This window comes from Manis javanica, chromosome 9, assembly GCF_040802235.1.
Source record: "Manis javanica isolate MJ-LG chromosome 9, MJ_LKY, whole genome shotgun sequence".
Lineage (NCBI taxonomy): Eukaryota > Metazoa > Chordata > Mammalia > Pholidota > Manidae > Manis > Manis javanica.
The window spans coordinates 80,133,039-80,159,044 of NC_133164.1; the positions used below are offsets into that span (position 1 = coordinate 80,133,039).

At 40.0% G+C, this 26,006-nt stretch overlaps 1 protein-coding gene across 13 annotated transcripts in view; it reads right to left on the reverse strand.

Annotated features, from left to right (window-relative positions):
- Positions 1-26,006, reverse strand: part of ARHGAP28 (Rho GTPase activating protein 28) — a 174,386-nt gene that overhangs the window by 109,988 nt on the left and 38,392 nt on the right. For 2 of the 13 annotated variants that reach the window (XM_073212827.1, XM_073212822.1), the window contains exon 2: positions 17,200-17,285. The exons of 8 other annotated variants lie outside the window; for them this stretch is intronic. The gene's annotated coding sequence lies outside the window, so the exon portion shown is untranslated. Of the gene's footprint in view, positions 1-9,788; positions 14,361-17,199; positions 17,303-26,006 lie in introns of those variants that run through there. 3 more of the 13 variants (XM_073212826.1, XM_073212821.1, XM_017665818.3) reach the window with 2 other exon arrangements.

Sequence of the window (26,006 nt, forward strand, 5' to 3'; positions counted from 1 at the left end):
CCCCTCAGGTAAGACAGTCTGCCACTGGCCCAAGGACCCACAGCTGGTAAGAAGATTAAGGATTCCAACTCATGCTGTAGGTAGGACCTCAGAGCCAGAACTCTTTGCCCTGTGACTTGGGTATATCCCATAGGCTACTTACAGCGCTGTTACTTCTCACTGGTCATTGCTAAACAGTCATTTAAGGACAACATGGCCAATTTTTAGAAAAGTTTCTGTTCATTATTTAAAGAGCATACCTTGGTCAAATCAAAGAATTCATACATATTTAAAACCTAGAAAGCTGTCAGTAAATTTTCCAAGATATTTCACAAGAAACCTGGAGCTCATTAAGGGACTGACAATCACTTCCTGTGGATTCCATCACTGCACTAATTTATTTAAAAACTAGAAATATAATGCACAAACTTAATGAAAAAAATATCCTAAGGAAAAGCTGGGCCACCTAATAGCTGACTTATGAGTCAGTTATACATAACTCCAGACTAGATGTGGGGAAGTTGGGGTTCCTAGGCCAGGATTCCCACTGAACTTAAACCACCTGATGATGTAACTGGCCTGTTGTTAGGCTACTGCTTCCACAACTTTAGGCAATAAGCTATTATGGTAGTATATAGAGAGCTCAGCCCAGTGCTCTGGGTGGAGGTAGAGACGCTAGTGCTCCACCTACCACTAGGAGAACATGCCGGGTAATAAACCCTTTTACCCCAAAGAACATTTTGCTGTCAATTTCTTTGGACACACTGAATCCATAGTGAAATTGCCTGGGGCTGAAACCTATTGGCAAGACACTAGATTAACCCTTACTTAATTTACAGAGAGCAAACTATTTCCCAGGTGTGGAGTCAATCCTGAGAGTGATACTTATAAAAATCAATGGCTAATGGGTTAGCCACTGTCTAAGGAAGTTACTCTAAAGGACAGCTTGTAATCATGTTGACAGAAGCTTGGGAAACACCTACTTCCAAAGAGTCCACAGTGTAGCCATCGGACTGGAACCATGCTAAGGAGGGCCGTACCTTCAGGGCTGCTGGCTTTCCTGGCTTTGTCCTTCCTCCTCTTTCGTCTCACTCTACTCGGAGTACCCCAGCTCCTCCCTGTGACCTCATCCACTGCTATGGCTTCACTGACAGGGTGAGGAGCCTCTAATCTTTGACATGCTTGCTCTGGAACTGACTCTTCAGGATGTCAAATTGCCTTCAGTATGTTCTCCTTCACCTGAAACTCTTCATATCCTAAACACAGCTGCCTCTGAATTGTAATCACTCTTTTTCCCCTGCCTCAGAATGGCATCACTACACACCTGCCACTTGTCACTCCTCCCCCTTCTCTGCCCTCCCAGCAGACAGGTCTACAAATCCGGGCTAGTCTACCTCAGACTCATCTCTCAAATCTATATTTTTTTATTTTATTGTATGTCAAGGGTACAAAGCTCTGATACATTTAGCCTACTGCACCACTTGTCTCCCATTATCTTGTCTCCTCCCATTTAATCCCTTTACACATACTTGCAAGAATTATGCTACTAAACAAAAATTATATAATGCCATTCTCTTCTTAGTAATGAGTGGATAAGGTATCTTTAATAGTTGGCAGGATCATTTAAACTCATTAGCTTGTACAAAAGTTTCTTTACAGCCTATCTTAGCTCACCTTTCAGACTCATCTCTATCCCCCACTCTAATCCTACACAATAAAGTTCATTCATAATGATTTCATCACAGATCCCTTCAGTAGGCTGCTGAATAGGCATCACTGGGGACAAGTGGTTAAGACAGGCTATTTTTCAATTGGACTGATGTGATAAAATCACATATTAACCTTTTACTGATAATAATAACTTATGTGTCCACTGAGACCTGATTTCCCCTTGTCTCAAAAAATGGGATAATAACATAAGGTTATCTTCAAAACTAATTAAGATAATGTGTTAGCCGTTAACAACCTCCTCCTCATTAGGTATATCCATATCTACTACTTAATGTAGAGCAAATTTTTAGAGAAGAAATATGTTATTGTTTTAGTCTTTAGTCTCTAGAAGTTCTTGAAGTGAGAGTTTGGAAAGGAAATTGAAATAGTTGGCAGCAATTAAGAACTACTCTTATTGAGCCTCTTACAGTAAATACCTACTTTTTAATGCCACTGACTTAGTAATTCACTGAGTACAGAACTCTCATATCATGTGCCTTATATTATTACTTTATTTACTGTGTGTTATATCTCCAAATAAGCCTAAGTACAGAAATTTCATCTTATATTTCTTAACTGCTCAACACTACATTGCCTAACACAAAATTATTGGTAGACCTTCAATAAATATTGAGGCCAGAGGGTGTTATCAGGCTAAAGATTGCTAATCTCCATGATAAATGCCAAAAGTTATAAACATGAGTTTCTGACATTGCCTGACCATGAGATTTCTTTCAAGGAAAAAAGATAATACAGTTGACCCTTGATTGATGTGGGTTTGAACCGCTTGGGCCCACTTACACACAGATATTTTTCCAATAAATATTGGAAAATTTTGCAACAATCTGAAAAAACTGATGAACCACATAATCCAGAAATATCAAAAAAAATTAAGAAAAAGTCAAGTATATCATCAATGCATAAAATATATGTAGATATTAGTCTATTTTATTATTTACTACCATAAAATTAAATAGTACGCTATCAGTAGTCTGGTTTTTGGGGAGTCAAAAGTTATACATGGATTCTCAACCTCACTGGGGGTTGGTACTCAACTCCTGCGTTGTTCAACAGTCATCTGTACTTCATAAAAGAGAAAAAAGTGTTTTATCATTTTTTCTTTTCTCACTCTATACAAAACAAAATGCAAGTTTCCAGAGGCATACAATGGAAAATTAGGCTTTGAGCAATTAAGTGTTGAAATTACAATGCTGATAAACACAGTTTATAACATGGAGGACATATTTCTCCAGGTTACCTACACGACTTGATACGAGTAAACATGCAGAATGCTTATGAATATGTTGCCTGTAAATTAGAAAGCATGTCAGTCTGGCCTCCATTGGAGACCACATCACAATGCCTCCTTAAGAAAATGTTACGACTCTTCAATAGTCTCTCTCCATAAACTCATGAATGTCTCCTCTGACAGCCATGCTTTGAGGATTCAAAAAATATGACCATAAGTAATTCTGAGCTTTCTCAGTAAAAGTCATATTTAACAAGTACCTGTAGAAACAGCAAACAATTATTATGAGTTACTATGTGCCAGACACAATTTTAAGCCCTTTACATATACTAACTGGTTCAGTCCTCGCAGTAACCCTATAAGGTATTACTACTTCCATTATACAGATGTGACAACTGAGGCTTAGGCTCAGTTATATGTATAATCACATAACCTATGATTTTATCATTACTAAGTGCACAGCCTGGATTTGCACACAGGCTATCAATTCCCAGAGCTTCTGCTCTCAACCACCATGCCATGCTGCTCACATAAAGCAGAATTCCATAAATGCTGAGAATTTTAGACGATGCTTTGGGAACTCAAAAGAAGGATTATTTATTCCTTACTAAAGTTCAGGGAAGACCTCAAGAGGAAGGATATGCAGGGTTCTAGATGGCAGAGAAAGAACAAGCATGGAAGGCATTTTAGGTACTGGGTGGAGAAAGCCACCCAGCCAGGGAAGGTCAGGGAACAGCGCAGAACTGGTTTGGCTAGTGATGCAATAGAAGGCATAGTTGTAATGATTCTTCAGTGACCACAAGAAGACACTTTTGGGTTTTAACCACTAGGCTATGAAAAGCCTCAAAAGTTTTCTCAAGGAGGTAACCTGAGTAGAGACATTCTTTGGAAAGACTTAACCAGAATTAGTTAAAAGCTTAGGAATTTTTTTTTCTCAGATCATTTTCCTCACTAGTCTAATAGTCTATTTTGGACAGTAATCCAAAAAACAAAGTATATCTCCATTGGAAAGACTAACAGACTAAAACTAACAGGATGAAATTTAATAGGAATGAGGATGATGTTCAAAAATTTCAGCTGGTACATGTTTAGGATGATTACTTCCTGGCATGAGGACAGTTCATGAAAAAAAGATGAAGATATTCTGGCCAAATGCAAGGCCAGTACAAGCCAACAACATCAAACGGATGCCAAACACACTAACTGGATCTTAAGTGGCATAGGAGTATAGAAATATGTCATACAGAAAAGGAAGATTATTATCCCAAATGCAACAGAACTGGAATTCAGCTCTGGCACCACATTAAGGAAGCTGAGAGCCAAGACTGAATTCAGAGAAGGAAGGATGAAGAGACTCAAGAAGCCACGCCATTGAACACATTTTCACAATGAGGATATCTAGAAGGTTCCAGGGAAGCCTGATCACTGTCTTCAAATATTTTAAGAACTGGCTTGGGAGGAACAATCTGTGTAGTCACAATACAAAAATAGAACCAATAGGAGGATAATTTAACCAATGAATCCACTATTACTAAAGGTCAGCCCTGTATTGGTTATGGGAAGAAGGAATGTTTCTGAGTAAAGAAAACAATCAGTATTTAACTGGGGCTTATAGGCTAGCCAGAGACACAAGATAACACTTTTAGAAAGAATACTCCCCTTGCTGAGTATGGGCGTATATAGATATTAAAGGAAAGATACTGGTAACCTAGGCTTTGGGAATTTGGAGCAGATATCAGAAAGGGGAGTGCTGAGAATCTTTAAGGAACTGGGGGCAGAGGGTGGAGATCTGAGCTGGACTTTGACAGACGAACCAGTTTACAAATCCAAAGTGGTCAAGTAACTGCCAAAAAGATAAATCTTCAGTAAATAGAACTGTAAACAGATTGCTGCATATACTCAGTGAGTCCACATTGGGTTTAAGAACATACAATAATTCTCCACAATAACATTCCTTCTCAAAGTTTTACAGTTCGTAAGGGATAATGTGATTCACTTTCTGCTACACACACCTACACACACACACACACACACACGCACACAACAAGATTTACATATTACTGGAAAAGAGGAATGGATATACAATCTTCTCCTTCAAGAGAGTAGGTCAGAAAAGGAAGTAAAAACAGAGAATAGAGAACATGAATTGTTCCTCCCTGGATTGTTCACAATTGTGCCGCTACTTTCATAAAAATCTCAGTTTTTCTACTACCGCCAGACTGAAAAACACAGATAAGAAACTGTGTCACTCACTCAGCATTGTGTGGCAGAAATGCCTAGGCCTCAGAGTCAAACTTTGGTTCATATTCTTGTCCTGACACTTATCAGCTGTAGAAAAACCTTGAACAAGACACTTAGCCTCACTGTGACTCACTTTCTTTATCTGTAAATAGCGGACAACCACTTCTGCATGGAGTTTTCTAAAGATTAATGAAACAGTATTTGTAAAATGCTTGCACACATTCTGTAATTCCATGCCTGCCATTCCCACCAAAACCTACCGATTTCTAGGGGTAGATGTGTGGATAGCTCAGACCCTTCTGATACTTCGGAAATTATACCAATTCTGGAAAAGGTCAAGATGGGCTTGTCTAATATTCCTTTCTGGTTTCTTCTGTTTCACAGATTAGAAAGTAGTTTTGAAGGGATTGCAATGGCTTATTGGTAAGAGATATCCATAGACTTGTTTAATTCAAAGAGACTATGCTTTATGGTGTTCAGTAAAGGAGAAAGGGGAGCACTAGCAGCAACCACCAGAGATAGAACAAGTCCTGCCCCACTTTACAGAAAATATACTAGAAGATACCTACTGAGTAATTTGCGGTTGGCAAAGAATGAAAGGCAATTAATTTTTAAACAATTTTTATTAATATTAAATCAATATTATTAAAAAATTAATGTCATTGATTTTTATTAATCATTTAAAAATAATTTTATTAATAATATAAAGTGATTTTTAAATAATATTCTATTATTTAAAAATTTTGAAGTAGGTGAATGTTCTGTTGGCCTCCATTTTAATTATGATGCTTTATTTTTTGCTATTTTTTCATCTTGGGTATTCATACCATTCTCGTGGATGTCCTACCCTAGTGCCCAAGACTTCTGGTCAATCACTTCAGCCTTTTCTAGAAACTCTCGCCCTCTGGCAAGGCAGGACTGCTATGCACAGGAGGGTTTTCAAAGTTTATGGAAGCATTATGTGGACGGTGCTCTGCAAGTTGTGGAACAGGGGGAAAAAACGGGGTGAAAACATCTCTATTGTCATCTACTTACTTAGGAAGTTTCAGATAGTTAAATCCCACTTCAGTTCACAAATAACTGAAATAGTGTGTCTTCGACTAGTCTTTCATGCAAAATAATGGACTTTTCATGTTCCAAATGGTGATTTTTGTGATACACCAAGGTGGATTCTTGGTAAATCTAAACTAGGGTGATCTAAGCAGGAAGTATATTTCACATATCTGGCTCCCATTTTACTATGTATACTCATAAGAGAAGGGAACATGTTTAAGTCTTCATGTTCATCTAATTAAATACATCTAACAAATGGAGAATGGCACTCAGCTTCATAGCTACAGAGACAGGACGTATTTACTCTGCTCAGTTACAAACCCTGAGTTCGTCTAGTACTTGAGCTTTGTAAACCCATCATTTATTTGTTGCTAAAGTCACCTAACAATGGGTGTCCATCTCATCAGCACTCAACGTTGTCCAAACACTCCTGTGAATTGTTTTTTTTCCCCAGTTAAATAATCCACAGGTTCTCTATCACTAAGAAACAATTCCTTTGTTCTCAATCTCTCCTTCCTTCTGTTTGGCTAAGCACCTGGGGAGATTGTTTCTGGTGCAATTGATGCCGGGGTTCTTGTTCACAAAAACCGAAGAATGAGCTCCACAAACACTTAAAGTAGGAGAGTAAGGTACAGGCTTTTATTTAGAGATAAAGTGAAAGGACAGAGCTCCCGGCTCATGCCAGGAGGGGACAAGACAGTCCAGGGGTGCTACATAGTCTAGAGGTTTTATAGGCAGGTGAGGATTTTTTGAGAACATGAAAAAAAAGCTTAGGGATATGGACTTGTTAAGTGGTCCCAGAATATTTAGAATTAACACAAGCAACTTCCTGCTCTGATGATTTCTTCCTGAGATACCAACATCTTGGCCTGGGGGCATATGAAACAAGGCCACCTGCCCAGCCCCCAAGGTTGGCTGAGGTATTGTTTGCTGAAGAGTAAATTAGGAATTTCTAACTTCTTAACTTCTTGGGTATTAAAATGTAATCTTATCTTTAAGGTGAAATCCTTCTTGCCTTCTACTGTGTTGTTTATGGCTGGGCCTGCATGCTAAATTAGTTGCCCAGTTTGCAAATCATCTCATCAGATCTGACTGAGAAAGAGAGCATATAGGCCTGGGTCTTTTAGCATGCTAAAGTGAATCTTACACATGATTATAAATGATTAGCATAATAAAAACATGTGCTACTCTTCTTTATCTAGGGAATATTAACTGATCTCACTGAAGAATGACTCTAACAGTTTTGGTAGGGGGTTTCCTTACATTGCTCTGACTATAAATATCCTGCCTTACTTTTTCGAGAGGCCCTCACCCCGCCCTGACTACATGCACAGTGGGAACGGTCGTATCGCCAGGTCGCAGTACACCTTCCGAGAGAGCAGAAACGTCTGCGCTCTGCTCCCAAGGCGGTGTTGAGTCGCTTCCCCAGGTCTTCACCGTATTAACACTGCGCATCTCCTTCACTCTCCGCTTTTGGAAAATTTCCAGGCAGAGTCTGTGTTTACGTCAGCAAGACTGAATCAAAACACCACTGCTGGGGTTTTTAAACAGGCTCTGAAACACATTCCTGAGCTCAGCTCAACCTGGGTTAGTAGGAGGCCTTCCAGTAAATGTTACTTTGCTTTGTCATTCTACATTATTGCAGAGGGGGCAGTGATTTCCTTTTAGCTCATCTCTCAAGCTATTTTGCTATTTTTCCTATATTTCTGCCAGGACCTTGGCTAATAAAGCCTTCCATTATTATCCAATTGTCTTTGAATTTCTTATCCATAAAGATCCTGCTTGCTTAGGTAAGTTAACTTTTTTCCCTTTGGCTTTCATATCATAAAAATAACGTCATTTGTTTATATTTTCAAATCTAAACACAAGTGTTCTCTTGTTTAACTTACCTTTGGTTAGCCCAGTTGCTATATATTTAATTATTAATCTTGGCTTAGAGTTTCACAAGGGCCTTACAAAGTTGGTAAAAGAACCTGCACGGAGGGGGTTCGGCAGGGGGGAGGTATATATGCAGAGCTAGAGGGGCTAGCATCCGAAACCAGATAATATGAAACTTTAAAGCAATTTCTAAATAGAATGCAATTCCTTATTACTTACAACATTTAAAGTTAAAAGATAGATCCCTATTAGTAATCATCTACAAAGCACAAATGTGAAAAATTATTTTCACAAATGAGCACATGAACTATTCCCACATCCTAGACACTATGATGGAAATATCCCCTATCACCGACTTTGGTTTTGCTTACCACACTCTGAAACTAAACACACACACATACACACACAAAACAAAAAATAAACACAACCCTGCCCCACACATTATACAAGAAAAGCAGTATTTCTTCTAAGCAGGCTTTCTCCCCACACTCCCCACTCTTAAAGCTCAGGGGTCAGAGCAGACTTTACCTTTGATTATAAACTATACTAGTAAGACAACTTAAAAACAATAAATAAATTATAAATATACTTGAAAAATAAAAGATGACACTACTTAAATAAGAACCCCAAACGTGCTGAAACAATTTTTAATCTAATTTAAAGGAAACGAAATTCAAATAAACAACAAAACCCCTTTCCTAACACTTCCGTTTGCCTCTGAAAGATAACACAAATTGTAAGAACAGGACTAAGAAGAAAACAAAAGACAATTAAGGAGCCATTACCAAAGTGGCTATATGGATACCAGCGCTCTAATAATTAAATATGAATGGAGTTTAATAGGTATTATGGAAACGTTTCTGGGAAGAGCAAGCATTTGTGTTTGTAGACCTTCTGCTTGCTATTCATTAGGTTAATCCTTGGTTTTGATTTCTCCAATTTCTTGAAGATGCAAAAGAGAGATAGGGGCCAGGAAAAGATGAGAAGAAATGCACAGATGCAGGTCACACAAATCTCAGGCAGAATGTGTTTCTGCAAGGTAACACACAATGAGAACTCTCTCCCTATTCACCTGTTTTCTCTAGGACTAGGGCAGTAAACACAGCCATTTCTGGTTGGCACCCTGTGAAAATCAGAGGAAAGGCTTGTGAGCCTGACCAGAGAAATACACGAATTCCATCAAAGGGTGGAAGCGCTTGCTTGGGTAAGGGAGTATACCTCAGTAGATGTATCTAAAATCAGATGATTATCTGGAAAACTTGGATTACACAGTTTAAAGGCTTCTGCTCAAAAACAAAAATTGGAAAAAAAAGATCTCTAAGTCATTCATTTTATGCATCTATTAATTAATGATCCCATTTTAACTACTTTCCCCATATTAGTAACAGGGCTTATCTACTTTCCTTCCGCATTTCAACTTTAAAAACTTACATTCAGTAACAAAAACTTCTTTGAAAGGTTAGAAGATTTATAGTTGACTATCACTTTACATAATGTATCTATAACCTACAAATAAAACTATGCAATATTGCAGATATGCACTCACTTAAAAATGGATTTTTTAAAAAACCTATAGCAACTATTTGCTCTCTTCTTTCCTATTTTAAATAAAAGAACCAGTCCGCAGAAAGCAGCCCAGAGCCGAAGTAATTGATTTAGAAAGTGCTCTGAACCTTACCTTACAGCAGTTAAACGTCTTAAGGATGATATTCATAAGAGAGAAGCACAAAACATCTGTGTGACTGTGTGTTCTCCTGGCCCAGAGTTGGGAAGGCCACCCTGAGCCCACATCCACCGGCTCCCAGCTCCACAGCTTGCACCCGCTGAACAGGGGCTCCCCCTCGGGGATAGGACAGTGCTGGCTGCCGCCAACAGCCCTGCGAGGCCAGAGAAACAAAGGGCCTTGGAGTTTCTTGTCTAAGTGGAGGGCTAATTCCCACTGCATAGTAGCTATTTAAAGAGGTGGTGCCTGCAGAACAAACGCTGCCTCTGAGCCTTCCTGTTTGTGTTACCAGCTCAAATTTTCATCCACTTCCTAAGGAAGACTGCAGAGCATAATCAGCCTTGAGAAGGCTGAGATTTGTGAAAACCCATGCAGTGTGAAAGGACAGTTTTTAATGACAGTTTCTCCCTTTCCTTCTGTTCTCCACCAGGCAGATAAGAGGTTTTATCAAAAGTAGTTTTCAATTCAGAAGCAAAAGCTGTAACTGTAGGGATTTGGTAAAAGGTTTTCTACTCCTGAAAGATTTTTAACCTAAAATCGAAATGCAGGAAAGAAAGAATTTTTGGATAATATGAAACATACCCTGTAATAATGCAGAGAAAAACCACGTGACCCATGTGACTTCAGGTCAGAGGCACAGTTTTTATTTGCAAAACCTTTGCCATTTTCTAGCTTTAGGTAAAGAAATTCTACCCAGTCTCTTTGGGCCCCAGTTTCTTCATCTGAAGAAAAGCGACTAAGAATATATACTTTACGTGTTTAGGTTACTATGCCTAAGATGACTGTAGATGACTCCATACTTTGCCCTATAGGAAAGTCAGATCATGCTGGCATTATGTCGTGGGATCCCATTTCCCAGCTGCCATTACAAAATATTGGACAATACATGTGCTCTCCTTTCCAAGATTATATTATATTTGCATTTGTTTGCTTATGTATTGCCTTACTTCCCCATTGACACCCAGGTTGCAGGAGGGCCAGGGACCTCACTGGTAATGTTGCTTTAACAACACTTCCAGTACCAAGAACAGTTCTTGGCCCATATTAACATGCAATAAATAAATGGATAGATGCATAATTTCAGATAAAATCACCCATAATGTTCCACACACAGTAAGCCCGTAACAAATACTTCATTGAATTAGTGAGTGAGCCACAACTTTTTCTATATAAAAACATTCCAGGCAAATACAATGTACTAGAATCTTAAGACAAGTTGGACCTCTTAAAAACATTTGAGATAAATATGACTATGTGTTTTGTTAGATCACCTTGTTCAATTTTTAAGATAGTTCATCTACACAAACTCCTTACAGCATGGATATTAGGAACAATATTCAATATAAATTAATTCACTGAAAAAAAGTTTGGCTTAGTTTAGAATGTACCTAAAATCCTTTCTCAGCCTGTTTCTGTTTAAAATGGAAACTTCCTTTTCTCTACTGTCCTTTAAGTGCCAGCTTGCTGGCACTGGGATTTGATAAGGACTCATTGATTTTTTTTTTTCTAAGAACATTACCCAGACAAGATGGATAGAGATGGGTGGTCCCTTGTGGCTGTTATGATCCAACTACTCATGTTTAATATAACATAACAATGTGCAACGAGACAGGATAGTCTGAGGATCTGAAACAACTGATTTAGTTTTGAGCCTTCACATCATTGCCTGCAGTTCAGGCAAACTCAGGCCACTAGAGACTAAAAATCTGCTCTTTAATCTGATGTGTAAAGAAGAAAGAGACTTTAGTGGATATTTGTCCATTTTATAAAATTACTAAGAAAGGAAGATCCTGAATCTTAAAAGATCATGTGAAACATAATTTACTTCTAATGATTTTTCTTGTTTCACTTGAGAAATAGGACCTTCTATGTCTCTTCCTTTCCCATCTGCCCTCTCTCTCGGCTTCCCACTTTACAAACAGAACAGGAGCTCTCCAACTACAGATTTTTTCACAAGTGTTAACAATGGAAGATAAAGATTTCAAGTTGCTGACTCTGAATGAAGTCATTTTACTTCCAAAATATAAGGAAGCATTTCATAATCATTGAACCTGAAAGCTTTATAGCTTTTGGCCAACAAAAAAGAATTTCTGAAGAACAAGAGAATGCTAGTCAAATAAAAACAGAATTTATTGCCTTTATAAGTATTTATTCTGTTTTTCTGAGCTCAAAGTTTCAGACATTGTAACAATGTTGTTCTGCACATTCCTTCTCCTCTTGTTCAGCTTCCCCAGTGCTGGAGGCATTTTTAAGTGAATAACTTAAGATTCTAAAGAGGTTTCTGAGAGAGATTTTTGACAGCTACCAGCCACAAGACTTTCTCGCCTTCCACTGTAGCCTCTGGCCTGACAAATACCAGTCTACACAGAGCTTGTGAGTTCAACTAGGATTATCAGATGTGGTTTAAATGCCTCTCTCAGAACATGCACATTTGACCCTGGAGGAGGGGAAATGAACTGTGGAAACTGCCATTCCATCGAGTTTCTTTTTCACTTAATGTAAGAACCCTTGGAAGCACCCCTCCAGAAGCTCTGACATCCTCCCCTAGGGATGCTGACTTCCTGTCCAGTGGCTTTGGTCAAGATATCACTGTGAATTTGGTCAGCAAATTAAAAGGTGACTTCAAGTTACTGATTCCAGGGTCTGGTTAAGCTCCTCCTATCGTTATTTGACCATGTATCTTATTTTAATAAACGTTTACCTAATGCTACAGAAAACATAAAAATCAGTCTCATAAGGGAAGGTAACTTACAGGCATGACTAAAAGGAGTAAATATCATAGACCACGTTATGTCAAAGTCTGCCATTATTTAGGTATGTACAATGCACAACAGAATAATAATGAATTTTTCCTTTTTGCCATCTGTTGTTTTACATGACAGCTGATTTCCTGTCTCTAGCAACTCTGATTTGTTAGGAATAAAATAAGTAAAGCAAAGTTATATTACAAGATTTATCTCATTAATAGGGAAGTAATTTGATAGCAAGTCAATTCTAAGAGGTGAGGGCTATTGCTTTCCCATAATGAGAAATGAAGGAGATAGTATTTCTCCCTCCTTTTATCCCTCACAACTTGCTACAGGCAAGGGCTCTGCTAAGTGCTTTGAAGACACAAGATGAGTAAGCATTTGGTGCCTCTTCTCAGTTCAGGAACTGGCAAGACAAGTCCAGAAGTATAATGCAAATGTAGCCTAACACCAAGAATGCAGGGCACGAGGTGAGAAGAACATAGGCTCAACTGTCTTTGCCACTTCCACACTGTGTGACCACGGGCACATTTCTTAGTCCTGCTAAGCCTTGCTTTCCCTGTGAATAAAACAGATCATAATAGTACCTGACTCCCTAGGTCAAGGTGAAAATTAGATGATTTTATGAATACAGATCCTTAACAGAGTGCCTGACTTTTAGAAGTCCTCAATAAATAAACAGCACTGATGCAGAAGAAAAAGATTAAAAGAAATACTTAAATTGCCATGGACATTCAAAGGAGAAGAAAATTTCACCCATAAATAAAGTAAGGGATACAGAATTTTTCAGCCAAGAAACGCTTTCTTGGAATACTCTGAATTTCCTTGACTTATATCCCTTAAGTGTGAAAGAAGATTGGAGTAAGAAGAGGTGTTACAGCCACCCCTCCTCTCCCTGTTGTCATACTCCCTTCTTTTCTGGGATACCCAACCATGGTCCTCTGTCAATGTCAGCCTGTGCCAATCCAGGGCACAGGAAATGGGCTTAGAGTCTCTTTTCTCCTTCCCCCAAAGTTGCTTCTCTCAGTAACAGAGATAGTCTCAAAGGCTACCTTAATATTTAGGAGAATATTCATAAAAACTAAAACTTGTATTGCTGTTCACAATGGATTAACTGGAAGATTGGCCTTACCACCTTCAACAATTGGAAAACTAGATTAAAAAAAAAATGTGAAAAAACTGTTTACAAGTGTTCAACAAAAGGAAGCACAAGATGTGATCCTTGAGAGAAGGGGAACAACCAATGTGAATCTTAGAATTATCCTAGTTTTCAGCCTGGATGCATATTCCAGACCAGCAGTGAATACAGAAACCCAAGAACACAGAACAGAGGTCACAGAGGCTAAGGCAGATGGATTTTCTAGGAAAAGTACTAGAGAGGAAGGAGCTATACAGACAAAGAGCTGACAAAATCCTGTAAGGTTCTCCTTGAGTCTGTTGCTGAATAGTAAGTTATACATGCTCAGGGTCAACTTTACAATGTGGGGCAAGAAACAAATGAGCAGATTACAGATCATGCAAAGAGCTAAGAGACAGGGTTTTTTACTAGACAGAATTCAAAGTCTTTGTTGAGCACCTACAGCTTTAGGTCACAACTCCAGATAGTATGACACTTTAAAGTATCAATTTAGCAGTAGGGCTAAGTCAGCCCTGGAGGAAAGACTACTTCAGATCTGCCCTAACACACCTTTTAGGAGAAAGACAACAAAAATTTGCACTGAACAAACAAAAACAAGTAACAAATCTAGCATTCAATAAAAATTACTACACATGCAAAGAAGGAGGAAAATGAGACAGAAATGGACTCAGAAATGACACAGCTGAGGAATTAATACCCAATTATAAATATGCTCCATGTACTTAAGGATTTAAAAGAAAGATATGAGACTATGGAAATGTAAACTACTTGAAATAAAAAAAATTGGAAATGAAATATTTGAAAATTTTGAAATGACTAATTTGATATTCATTTGAAACAAAAATATTAAATGAAAAATCTTAATTTTTTTGAAATATCTGAAATGAAATTTGAAATATTTAAAATGGAAAACACGTTAGATGAGGTTATGGTTATCAGGACACTGACTGACTATAAAAGAACCAATCAGTAAATCTGAAGAGAATACAGAAAATACTTAAGCTGAAAGAGAGAAAAAAAGACTGAAAAAACCAATAGCGCATTGGGGACTTGTGGGGCAGTAACAATAAGTCTACATACGTGTTGGAGTCCTGGGATAAGGCTCAGGGGTAAAAATAATAATGAAAGTAGGATTTGAATTTTTCCAGATTTGATGAAAACAAAAAACCAGAAATCCAAAAACTCAATGAACCCCAACAAAGATAATACAGAGAAACCTACAGCCAGGTATACATATTATGATGCAATAGCTGAAAACTAGAGATAAACAGGAAATATCAAAAGCACCAGAGTGGAAAAAACAGATACTATGTACAAAAGAAGAATAATATGAATGACGGTAAACTTCTCATCAAAATAACACAAGCAAAAAAACAACAGAATGACATCTTTAAGTGCTGAAAGAAAAAAAAAGGTCAGCCTAGAAGCCTACATGCAGCAAAAATATCCTCCACAAATGCAGACTAAGTAAAACTATCATCAATGAATGAAATCACAAAGAATTCACAGTCAGAAGATCAGCATCACAAACTTTTCAAGAAGAAAGAAAATAATACAGATGGAAACTTGGGCCTGCACAGAAGAATAAAAAGTGTGAGAATCTGTAAATATGTGGGCACATACAAAGAGAGCATTTCCTTTTTTTTTATTGATTTAAAATAAAAATAAAAACAATGTATTGTAAAGTTGTTGACATGTAGTAAATAAAATGTGTGACAACAATATTTCAAAGGACAGGAAGGAGAAAATAAAAACATAAAATCATAAGGTTCTTACATTACACATGAAGTGATACAATATTATAAGGTGGGATGGGATAAGATAAAGAGGCATCCTGTTAACTCTGGAGTGACCACTAAAAATAGTGAACAAACAGCTGTATTATACAAGAGTAAAGAAAAAAATGGAACACAATAACAAATACTGAGGTTATCCAAAAGAAGGCCATATAAGAGGAAGAACGGGAGGAGGGAAGATAGGATAAATAGAAACCATGTGGCAAGATAGTAGATTAAACCCAACCACAGGCTTTGTAGCTCTAAGCTACCAACAAGAAACACACTTTAATTGTAAAGAACACAGTAAAAATAAAAGGATGGACTAAGTTTACTATGTAGACATTAATCATAAGAAAGCTTGGATGGCCATGTTAATTCAGACAAAGCAGACTTCTGTGTCAGTTTGGGTCCTGAGGGAAGCAGATCAGATGTCAAGACTGAATCAGAGGTCCATGAGATTTATTGGGGGAAATACTTGTGAAAGATAAAGGCAAGAGGAAACAGAGCTGGGTAGGGAAAGCCCTTAAGACAGAAGACCTGTAAAGAAGAGGAAGAGAAAAATCTGAGTCAGAAGAGCCTCAGACTTCAGCGCAGGTGCAGGAAAGTCTCAGCCAGGCTGATGGCCAATCCCCAGCAGGTACTGCCCATCAGAAGACCCGGCATTGGGCAGAAGTGGCCCAGTTCCAGAATCACGTTGTCCTCAATTATAGGCTGGCAACACCCTGGGGAGGGCACAGACACAGTGGGAATGTGCCACAATCCCAAAAGTGTGGCAGTTCATAGTGTAACTAAGCATACTACTTTTTGAAAAGAAGGTCTGAATAGGACAACTCTGGCTGCTCTAAGTTCAGAAGAAGGGATGTGACCAAGGACAAAAATTAATGTCTTAATGATAAAAATTTAATTTCATAAATTGAACCACACCTTCAAAATACTTTAAAACTCTCAGAACTTAAAGGAGGAACAGACAATTCCTAGTTATAGTTGGAGATGTCAACACTCCACTCTCAGCAATAGATAGAACAAGCAGACAGAAAATCAGGAAATATATAAAACTCAACAGCATCAACTTAATTAATTTAATGGATATTTAAGAATATTTCCACCCAAAAGACCAGAATGCACATTCTTTTTAAGTACACAAGGAAGATAACCAAGATAAATCATATGCCTGGCCATAAAACAAATGTCAATAAATTTTAAAGGATTTAACTCATACAAAGTTGTAAACCTGGGGAAAGGAAATCCTGGTACAAAATACCTCTAAAAACCGAAATCAGTCAAAGGGAGAAATAAAGTTTAAAACCCATTTATTGCTTACAAACTGCAGTCCAGCCCCGTCTGCTGGACTCCAGAAGAAGCAAGCAAGCCCTCCACTTAACCTCTCAGGTTCAAACATGCCCTCGGTTACCCATTACCCATTGACATGGAGATGAACTCTCCATCCCTGAGGATATGCAAATGCACCAAATCCAGGTGAAATATTCCGGAAATGTTACAATTTTACCCACAGGCCACCCCTCCAGAAATCTTGCCTTACAATCTACTCATTCCCCTTCTTCTGCAATGGTCCCTGGGTGAGAAAACTGGAGCACTATGGCCACACTAATGACATAACAATAGCAACAGCAATAAAATAATGACAATCCTCAAACCAGATTCAGCTGATTCAAAGTCTTATGCAGATTAAGTCCATAGCTCACCCATTCCACAGGCAGGCAGTAGCTGAGGGTTCAGAGCAATCATCATGCAGCAGCTGCAGCCACGGGGCACATTCAGGCCACAAGGACTGTAGGAGAAAATAACCTTAAAGGTGGTAAGATACATGTTTTAATGACACCAGCATAGGCAAATCTTGTCCATCAGGTAGGATACATGCAAGAGTGTGGTCCTGTGATAGGACAGTGCCAGGAATGGGATCTCATCCTGGTCTAGCATACCAGACTTTCACCCCCATCTCTGTGGGAGTTATAGATGGGTCAATATATAGGGCTACGGGAGGTACATGTACTGGCCATAAAGATAAAACAAAACTTCCCCGCAAGATGCTCTTATTTCCTGGACGTTTTGGATACACTACTGGGACCTTTGAGGGCCAATTCAGCTGTTATTCCAGGAATACACAGGAGGCCAGCTTCCAGGCCTTTCCCCCAAGGTGCCAGAAGGGCCAGCCATCACTGATCCATGTGTCAAAATGTCCAGGGCCAGGTCCACTCAGCAGTGTCTCCAGGGCTTAATGCAGTAGGGGCTCACAGCAGGATGTTGCTCTGCTGGCCATATCCTGGCTTCAATAGCTCTTCTTTGGTTTGAATGTACAATTGTATAGGAGAGGCAGTAAGGTGTGTGAGCATATATCCACAGGGCTCAAAGCTTCTTTATGTGGCGTTTCATTCAAATGTCTTAGGACTGTCCATAGGGGAACTGACCACCCCCACAGACTATTAGTGTCCAACTTCAGGCCAGATTTCAACAAACCATTGTACCTCTCTATCATACCTACCCTGGTAGAGTTATATGGTACATGAAATTTCCACTTTATTCCTAATTGCTGCACCCATTCTTGTAACACATGTCCAGTAAAGTGGGTGCCTTGATCGCTCTCAGTCACCTGCAGCTGACCATAGGCTGCAAAGAGACACTCCAGGCACCTCTTGGTGGTTTGCTAATGTGCACAACATGCACGAAAAGTAACCAATAGTCCAGCAACCGTGTCCACACAAGTCATGACATACCAATATACTTCTGATATGGGCAGAGGCCCAATATAGTCTTCTTGCCACCTGACAAGGGATATTGCCCCTTACTATTGTCCCATGTTGCCGTGGGACTCTGTGTAAGTCCCTCTTAGAGCACACAAGGCACTCCTGGGAGCTTCTGTTTCTTCAAAGGTCAAAGGCAAGCCCCACTGACAGGCTACAGCCCCCGTTGTCTTTTGCCCCACATGCAACAAACGCTGGTGTAGCCAATGGGCCACATCAGAGGCAGGCTTTCCTTCTAGCCAGCGCACCTGGGCCAATGTGTCTGCTTCATCATTCCCTGGGGATGCCAAAGGGAAATGGCCAGTCACATTATATACGGTAACAGTCTTAATCTGACCAGAGGCCCATAGGTCTTGCCACAACTCTTGCCCCCAAGGGGGCTGGTGACTACTCAGCCAGTTGGCATGATACCATATCAGTAGCCACAGGGTCAAGCCCCAATAGACGGCCCAGTTGACAATGCTGAAAACTATAGGAGAGGGCTCCTGGGTGATCACGAGCCATACTGCCTGCAACTCAGCCCATTAACTGCTCTTCCCTTCTCCATCCTCCATCCACATTGTCTCAATCTTAGGATGGAAAGCCACAGCCCTCCACTTGGGGGCTGCCCATGACTAGAGCTGTCTGTGTACCAAGCATCTTCAGGTATGGGGGCTTTTCTCTCCTGATAAGGAGTCTCGGCTACCATTGGCTCAAAAGCAAGTTATTCCTGCTTTCCACTGGTATAGGTCACTGGACCCAATAAGCATTGGAGTTCTCCACTTAAGGGGCTAGTACAGAGGGCACTGCACTGCTGTAAATATGCACCCCATTTGGCCAGTGTAGGTGTCTGTGCCACGCCATTCCGTGGCCTTTGGGTCCAGTCGTGCACCCAACCCGCAATGAGATAGGTGCTTATTACCTTAGTTGGAGCTGTTTTGGCAATGGGCTCCGTAGCCAGCAAGGTGTGGTACACAGCACCCAGTTGCTTCTCTATCAAGGTGTACTGGACCTCTGCTCCTTTCCATAGTTGTGACCAGAATCCGATAAGTTGGCTTGTCCATTCAAGCCACTGCCCAAGACCCCATCCATAACCGTCTTCGGCTACATGAACATCTAGCTCACAGGGCCTTGATGAATCCATTACATTCAAGGACTGTACAGCCTTGACTGCCTGCTTGGCAGCAGTAAAAGCAGCTGCACATGTCTCATCCCAGTCCCATCTGATGCCCTTTCGTACCAACTGGAATAAGGGCTTCAGAATTTGTGCCAAGTGTGGGATAAACACTCTCCAGTAGCCCAAAAGACCCAAAAATTACTATAATACTGCCACAGTGGTAGGGGTGGGGAAAGCCTGGACCTTGTCTGTAACTGCTTCAAGAACAACTTTAGTTTTACCCAACCAGACAACCCCCAAGAATTTCACAGACAAACCAGGTCCCTGAACCTCGGTGCTGTTCACAGCCCATGCTTTTTCCTGTAGATGTTGCAACAGTCTAGGAACTACCCCTTCTAAATCTGAAAAACAATCAGATGTGAGCATAATGTCATCAATGTGGTGATACAACCGCACTGTTTGCAGTTTCTTCCATGTGGCCAAGTCCTGGGCTACAAGTCCTTTTCAGATGGTGGCACTGTGGAGGTATCCCTGTGGAAGGACGGCCTTCCCACGTGAAGGCAAACTGTTCCTGGCTTTCCTGTGCTATGTCAATAGAGAAGAAAGCAACATTCCGAGATCATGGCTGAGGGTGTCCAGAGTATCTGTGATAGAGGGGACAGCAGCATGCAAAGAGTGTGTGACTTTATTCAATTCCCTGTAGTCAACGGTCATACGCCAGGAGCTGTCTGGCTTTCTCACTGGCCACACTGGGGAATTAAAAGGACTATGAGTGGGCTTTATGATGCTCACCCTCTCCAACCCCTGTAGAGTTTCTCCAATTTCCTTGTGCCCCCAGGCAATTTATACTGCTTAGTATTTTTCATCCACCGAGGTACAGACAGAGCTACAGATGGATACTTAGCATGTCCCCTCAGAACTGCCTATACCACACGTACCCTCAGTCTGAACTCACCTGCAGTGGTCTGTAACCACAGGCCCTGCAGGATATCTACCCCCAAAGTATATTCAGAGATGGGAGAAATGTACGCGGTATACTCCTTTGGGAGTAAATACCCTATCCTTAATGAGATTTGGGCTTTCTTCACTCTAATTGCCTCACCCCCATAGCCATCTATCACAGCAGGGGTCCTGGGAAAACACTCAGGGTTGCCATAAATCAGAGAACACTCAGCTCCTGTGTCCACCAGCGCCAGGATACATTGTACATTCACAGGGGACCAATGGGTTGCTAATTCTACATGTAGCCTCTTAGGGTCATGGTGGGGACTTTGACTCCCACTCAGTCAAACCACAATGCTCAATCATCCTCCTGTGGGGGTGAGGGCTCTGGTGAATCCTGAGTACTGTCTCCCATGAAGTTTTGCAGGGACACAGGCCAGGCATGAGGCTTTAACTCCGGTTTCCATGTCCTGGACCTCAGCGGGTGGAACTGCTGCTCTGGCTTTAATTGGTGCCACAGTTCTAACAATATTCTATTGGGCTGCCCTTCGAGTTTTTCTTTCACTACCCCGGTCTTTATCAAAGCAACCCACATCTGGGTCCTCGAGACCTTCACAGGGCCATTTGCACTTCTCCTTTCAGTCATGGCCAGTCCTTCCCTCTGCGCCCTTATTGTTTCAACCTCCCCCAGATCTGCTAAAGTATGAGTAGCCTTACTTATGGGTTGCCCTAGGTGGGGGGCAAGAGTATTCACTAGGGACCCAAAGAGAGATGTGGGAGCTGTATGCAGCACCAGGTTTCTCATTCCTATAGTGAACACCTCCTCATCAGGGCCCTGGGGGTTCATATTATAGATGATATTTTTCATACACAATTCCTGCAGTACCTGTTGGAGCTCTGCATACGTTTTCCAACTACTGGGAAAACTACTGGCCCTGATTAGGCCAAACTACCCTGAGGGCAGCTGTCAGCCATTCCAGGAGTGTCTGATTCCCTGACGGGTGAAGGGCATTTTGCAACCGATGCTGGAGGGAAAGGTGAGTCGTCAGGGAAACCATTCTGTTCATCTCAGTATCAGAGATAACAATGTTCTCCACCCCCATATCCCAGAGACATAAAAGCCATGTAGGCAGAGATTCTGATGGCCTCTGCCTATACCAGACGCTCATGTCCACCAGCTCATCCTGGGTATAGGGGCAGGGCACCTAGGTCAAAGTGTAATGTACAATGAGTCACATAACTATTCTCAGACTAGGAGTAAGCAGAGAAGTTCTTTGAAAGTGAATTCTTTAATTAGCCCTGTTGACAATACAGAAAACCTGGTGAGAGAGGATGCAGAATGACCTTACAAAAAGTTGTAATTGATTTGTGTTCAAAGATAGGCTTAGAAATGGAAAATGGAGTCTCAGGGTCTTAGCTCCTTCACTGGGCTACAGCAGCATTCACATCGAACAGGGCAAACAGCGGACAGCAGACTCAGAAGGTGGAGCCTTTATGCTTCTGAAGATGGGCTACTGCAATGTCAAGGCCAACTTAGCCCTGCCTGAGGCCTCCCTGGACTGCAGCAAAGAGAGAAGACATCTTCCTTGGAACTCACAGCCATACAGGCCTCTCTTAAGATATAAAGTTTATCGTCTTGAGCTATTCTTGTGGTGACTAGGGATAGTTTGAGGATAAAGATGACTTATTTATCATATTTGCATATATGGTGGAAGTCTTGCTATCATTTTCAATTTTCCCTTTGCACAGTGGTAAACATGGCTACTGCAGTGAGTCAAACTCACTTTACGGCTAATAATAGTCAATAATAACTTCGTTGTCCTTTTCAGTTGAAGCAGTGGGAGATTAGATAATAGATTATATAGCAGACTTTTCTTTAGATCTACATGAATACCCAAATTTGCCAATATAAAAATGCTTCACAGGTGGATGGCTGTCTTGCAACTTACACTTCAACTTATGCCTATATCACAAATTAGCTGCATTTTCAAGTTTCACCTACTTATTTTTCACTTAGTGAAAAAGTTACTGAAATGATTAAGCATCACTTTGTTCATTTTAAATATCAGAGTGGGCATGTTTACACTACGTATATATAAAGTAACATAGGATTTGACTCTCTAGCTCTTTGTTTATCCAGAATATTTCCTCTTTACTTTTATTCTCTGCACTCTTAGTCATGATAGTTTCTGCATACTCAAAAAGCAGAGGAAAATAAGAAGTCATGTTGAGATTCAGAGCCCAGTAAACAGTTAGAATCACCCCTTAGCTAAGTGACTCCCCATAACCACTCTACATACACACACCAGTGTGCATGATGGAGGTCCTGCAAAACGAAAAAGTACCTCCTGCATAGAACTCTCAATACAGTGAAGCCAAAATGGGTTAAATCCATAAATGCCAATTTAGATTTCTACACAGTGGGTATTTTAAGAAGAAAAGTACTAAAGGAAAATAGTGTTACTGATCATGACGAACATCAAGGTAAAACCAGTCACCATTCCAATTATTTTATCCACAACATTTTTTGCTATGCACATGGGAAATTTTCCTACAGTGGCAACAATTCCAGACTCTAATGATTCAATAATGGACTTTATCTGTGTAAGTAACTGCCACACTGTAGAGGCTTTTATCTTAATATCAGGATCCTGCACTTGTCCAATGAGGCTAAGACCCATTTGTTAAATGTAAAACATACAAGTCTTTAATTTATAAAGTGGCTTTTTTCAGAAATCCTGAATCGATTGATCTCCACATTTTTTTTGCTCTCTCTGTCTATTAAGTGGTAATAATAGCTAAATAATACTATTTTTCATTAAGCTTTACGCAATGAGGGTATGGATGGCAAAGGGCAGAGAGAGAGGCTAAGATGGGTCATTGGAGGGGAAGAAAACTCATCCTGAGCCTGCCAGCAAACAGCACACTTCATTTTGACTTAAAAAAGGCAATTCCTTCATTCAACAAATGTTTTTGAGAACCTACCAGGTGTACCAGGCCCCATGTTGGAGAGGAGAGATGCAATGAGAAGCAAAGACAGACATACTTGGCCCTTATCAAGATGACCCCCTGGAAGGCACAACAGTCACATAACGACAGTTACAAAGGGGTGGGAAGTGTCTGGAGTGAAGGCTTCCCTGAGCAAAGGCTGTTTGAGCTGGGATTGGACAGATGAGTGGGATTCAGCTGGGAGCAGAGGGTGTCGAGGCTGAGAGCCAGAAGAACACACAGGCAGGACAACTGGGGAAAACGCCAGTGTGGGCATTTGCACAGGTGGAACAAAGGACAGGAGATGCCGGCCTTGAGCCATGTGCAGGCCTCTGGTCCTTGTCTGTAAACTATGAGAAGCCATTAAAGATCATTCTAAGCACAATTTCATTATTCCCTCCTCAAAATTTTACTTATACAAAGTATACTAAGAAATCTGAATGAAAACAGGAAGGCTCCCAGTCCGATATGGTATACGTTTCGAACAGTCCCTCTGAACGTTCAGGAATAATGTCTGCACTCAGGACAAAGAGAAAACTTAGTTACAGTTTTCATTCATCAGACAGATATTTATTAACTCTACCATATGCCAGATGCAATTCTCAGTACTTGGGATTCATCAAGCAACAAGACAAAGACCCTTACCCTCATTCTAGTGATGGAGATAATAATAAAGATAATAAAAAAGCAAATAATGTGGAATTTAAGAAGATAAGAAGTGTCATGGAAATGAGAAAAAAATAAGTGAAGTTAAGGAGGGAGCAGGAGAGGGAAGAAGCAAGTTACCATAGGAAACGAGGCAATTAAGGCATCAGTTCTAAGGAGAAATGTGTACAATTTTGGTTGATCATTAAATTTTGACAGTTTCTGCTGAAAATAATTATTCTAGTGTCATTTCTAAACATACTTCAAGTTTAACATCTGAGACAAAGAGATCCAAGGAAATTTAGCCGTTGCTCAAAACTTACTACTTTTATCTTTTCTGTCTTCTTGTAAAGTCCTTCTAATAACATTTTGAATATTGACTGATGATTTTATTGTGCTTTCCATGTGGCAGTAATTTATTCATGGGCAAAAGAAAAATCAGCTTCACCAATGTTATAACTGGAGCTTCTTTCAGCTGGAAAATGCTCACAGATTTTTATTTTCAAAAGTGCTTATGCCAGGAAGGGTAAAAACCCAAAAAGTATCTCAGAATAACACATACAGCAGGAGGGGGAAATGAAGGGTGAATATATATTACTAAAGTCACAGTACTTGGATAATTAGGGAAAAATTATAATTAGCTAATACCTTCAACTACAAGCGAGTTTTCAAATAGGTTTTTAATACATGTCAAGGTCTTAACCCATCCCTTTTTTGCAATAAAAAAGTCTGGAAGTGAAACTATTGCTTCCTTGACAACATAAATGGTTCCCAAATGATTACTGGGAATAAAAGAAGCAAATGGAGAAAATGTGCTCTGAATCCAGGATAGCAAATATTCTCATTTATAGTAAGCTGTGAACAGACCACTTTGACTATTAGCAGCTATGTGCAGTGATTATTAACTGAGCTGCATACAAAGGGCATTAAGTCAGAGGGTAACTGTTGCTTTTATGCTATTCTTCTTCTAAAACTTAATCTTACTGGCCATTTCCAATAGCTCTTAAGCTTGGGTTGTAATTAATAAACTTTGGTAATTCTTCTACAGGAAATAAACTATGCAGCCTGTGAGTATTATTTAGCCTTTATTATCTAATCATATGCACCCTCAACAAGGGAAGAATAACAAAATCAAGCGTGAATCTCCACGTATAGGTCAAATTATTTGCCTCACCTGATAGGTTATGTCTTTAAATTTGATCATCGGTAATCATTAATAAATGAAAACATTTTATTTTTCTCAAGTGTTTATGTTTCTTATGTTAGGAAGCCAAACAGCAGTTAATATTTTCATAGAGAGGTATATATAATCGAGATGTCATGCCAGGCTTGAAATAATAATGGTAAAACACGTTAGACGTTTGCTAGGTGCCTATTAGTGTTCTCAGCTCTTTACTTACAATAACTAATCTCATCCTCAATACCACCTTATGAGGTTGTACCATGATTACCACCATTTTGGAGAAGAAGAAATGGAGGCACAAAGGTTAAGTAAATTACCCAGGATTACACAGCTAGGCTTCTGATGTTGTATGAGGCACAGAGAAGTTATGTAGCTTGCCCAGGATCGCACAGCTAGCCTCTGATGCTGTATGAGCTGAACAGTAATTCCCTGTGTGCCAGTTACTACCTTTGCGTTCACATTGCAGGATTTTACACTTTTACAAGTCCTCTACTTCTGGGAATGACATTTTTTTGTCTCTATGGATATACTAAGCTGAATCAGGAAAAATATAGCACAATATAGAAACAATAATATGGCTATGTGAGCTTTGCAATAGCAGGTCAGCTTGCCAGGAAGCGAAGCCTTTTCAATAATACAGTAGCACACAGCGAAGGCTGCAAGAGCATTTGCAAACAGCTTAGTAACAGCGCTGGAGAAGGTGTTATATTGAAAGGTAAGCAGGGTACAGCTGTGCCCGGCAGAGATGCCTGTCTTCCACTGGCCCAAAAGAAACGGTCAGTTCAGCTCTATAAACAAAACTAACCCCCAGTTCTTGGAACAAGAAAAAGATACTACATCTATCTAAAGAACCTGTCCCTGAGACAAGAAAAAATCATACTTGCTTAAGTATTCACT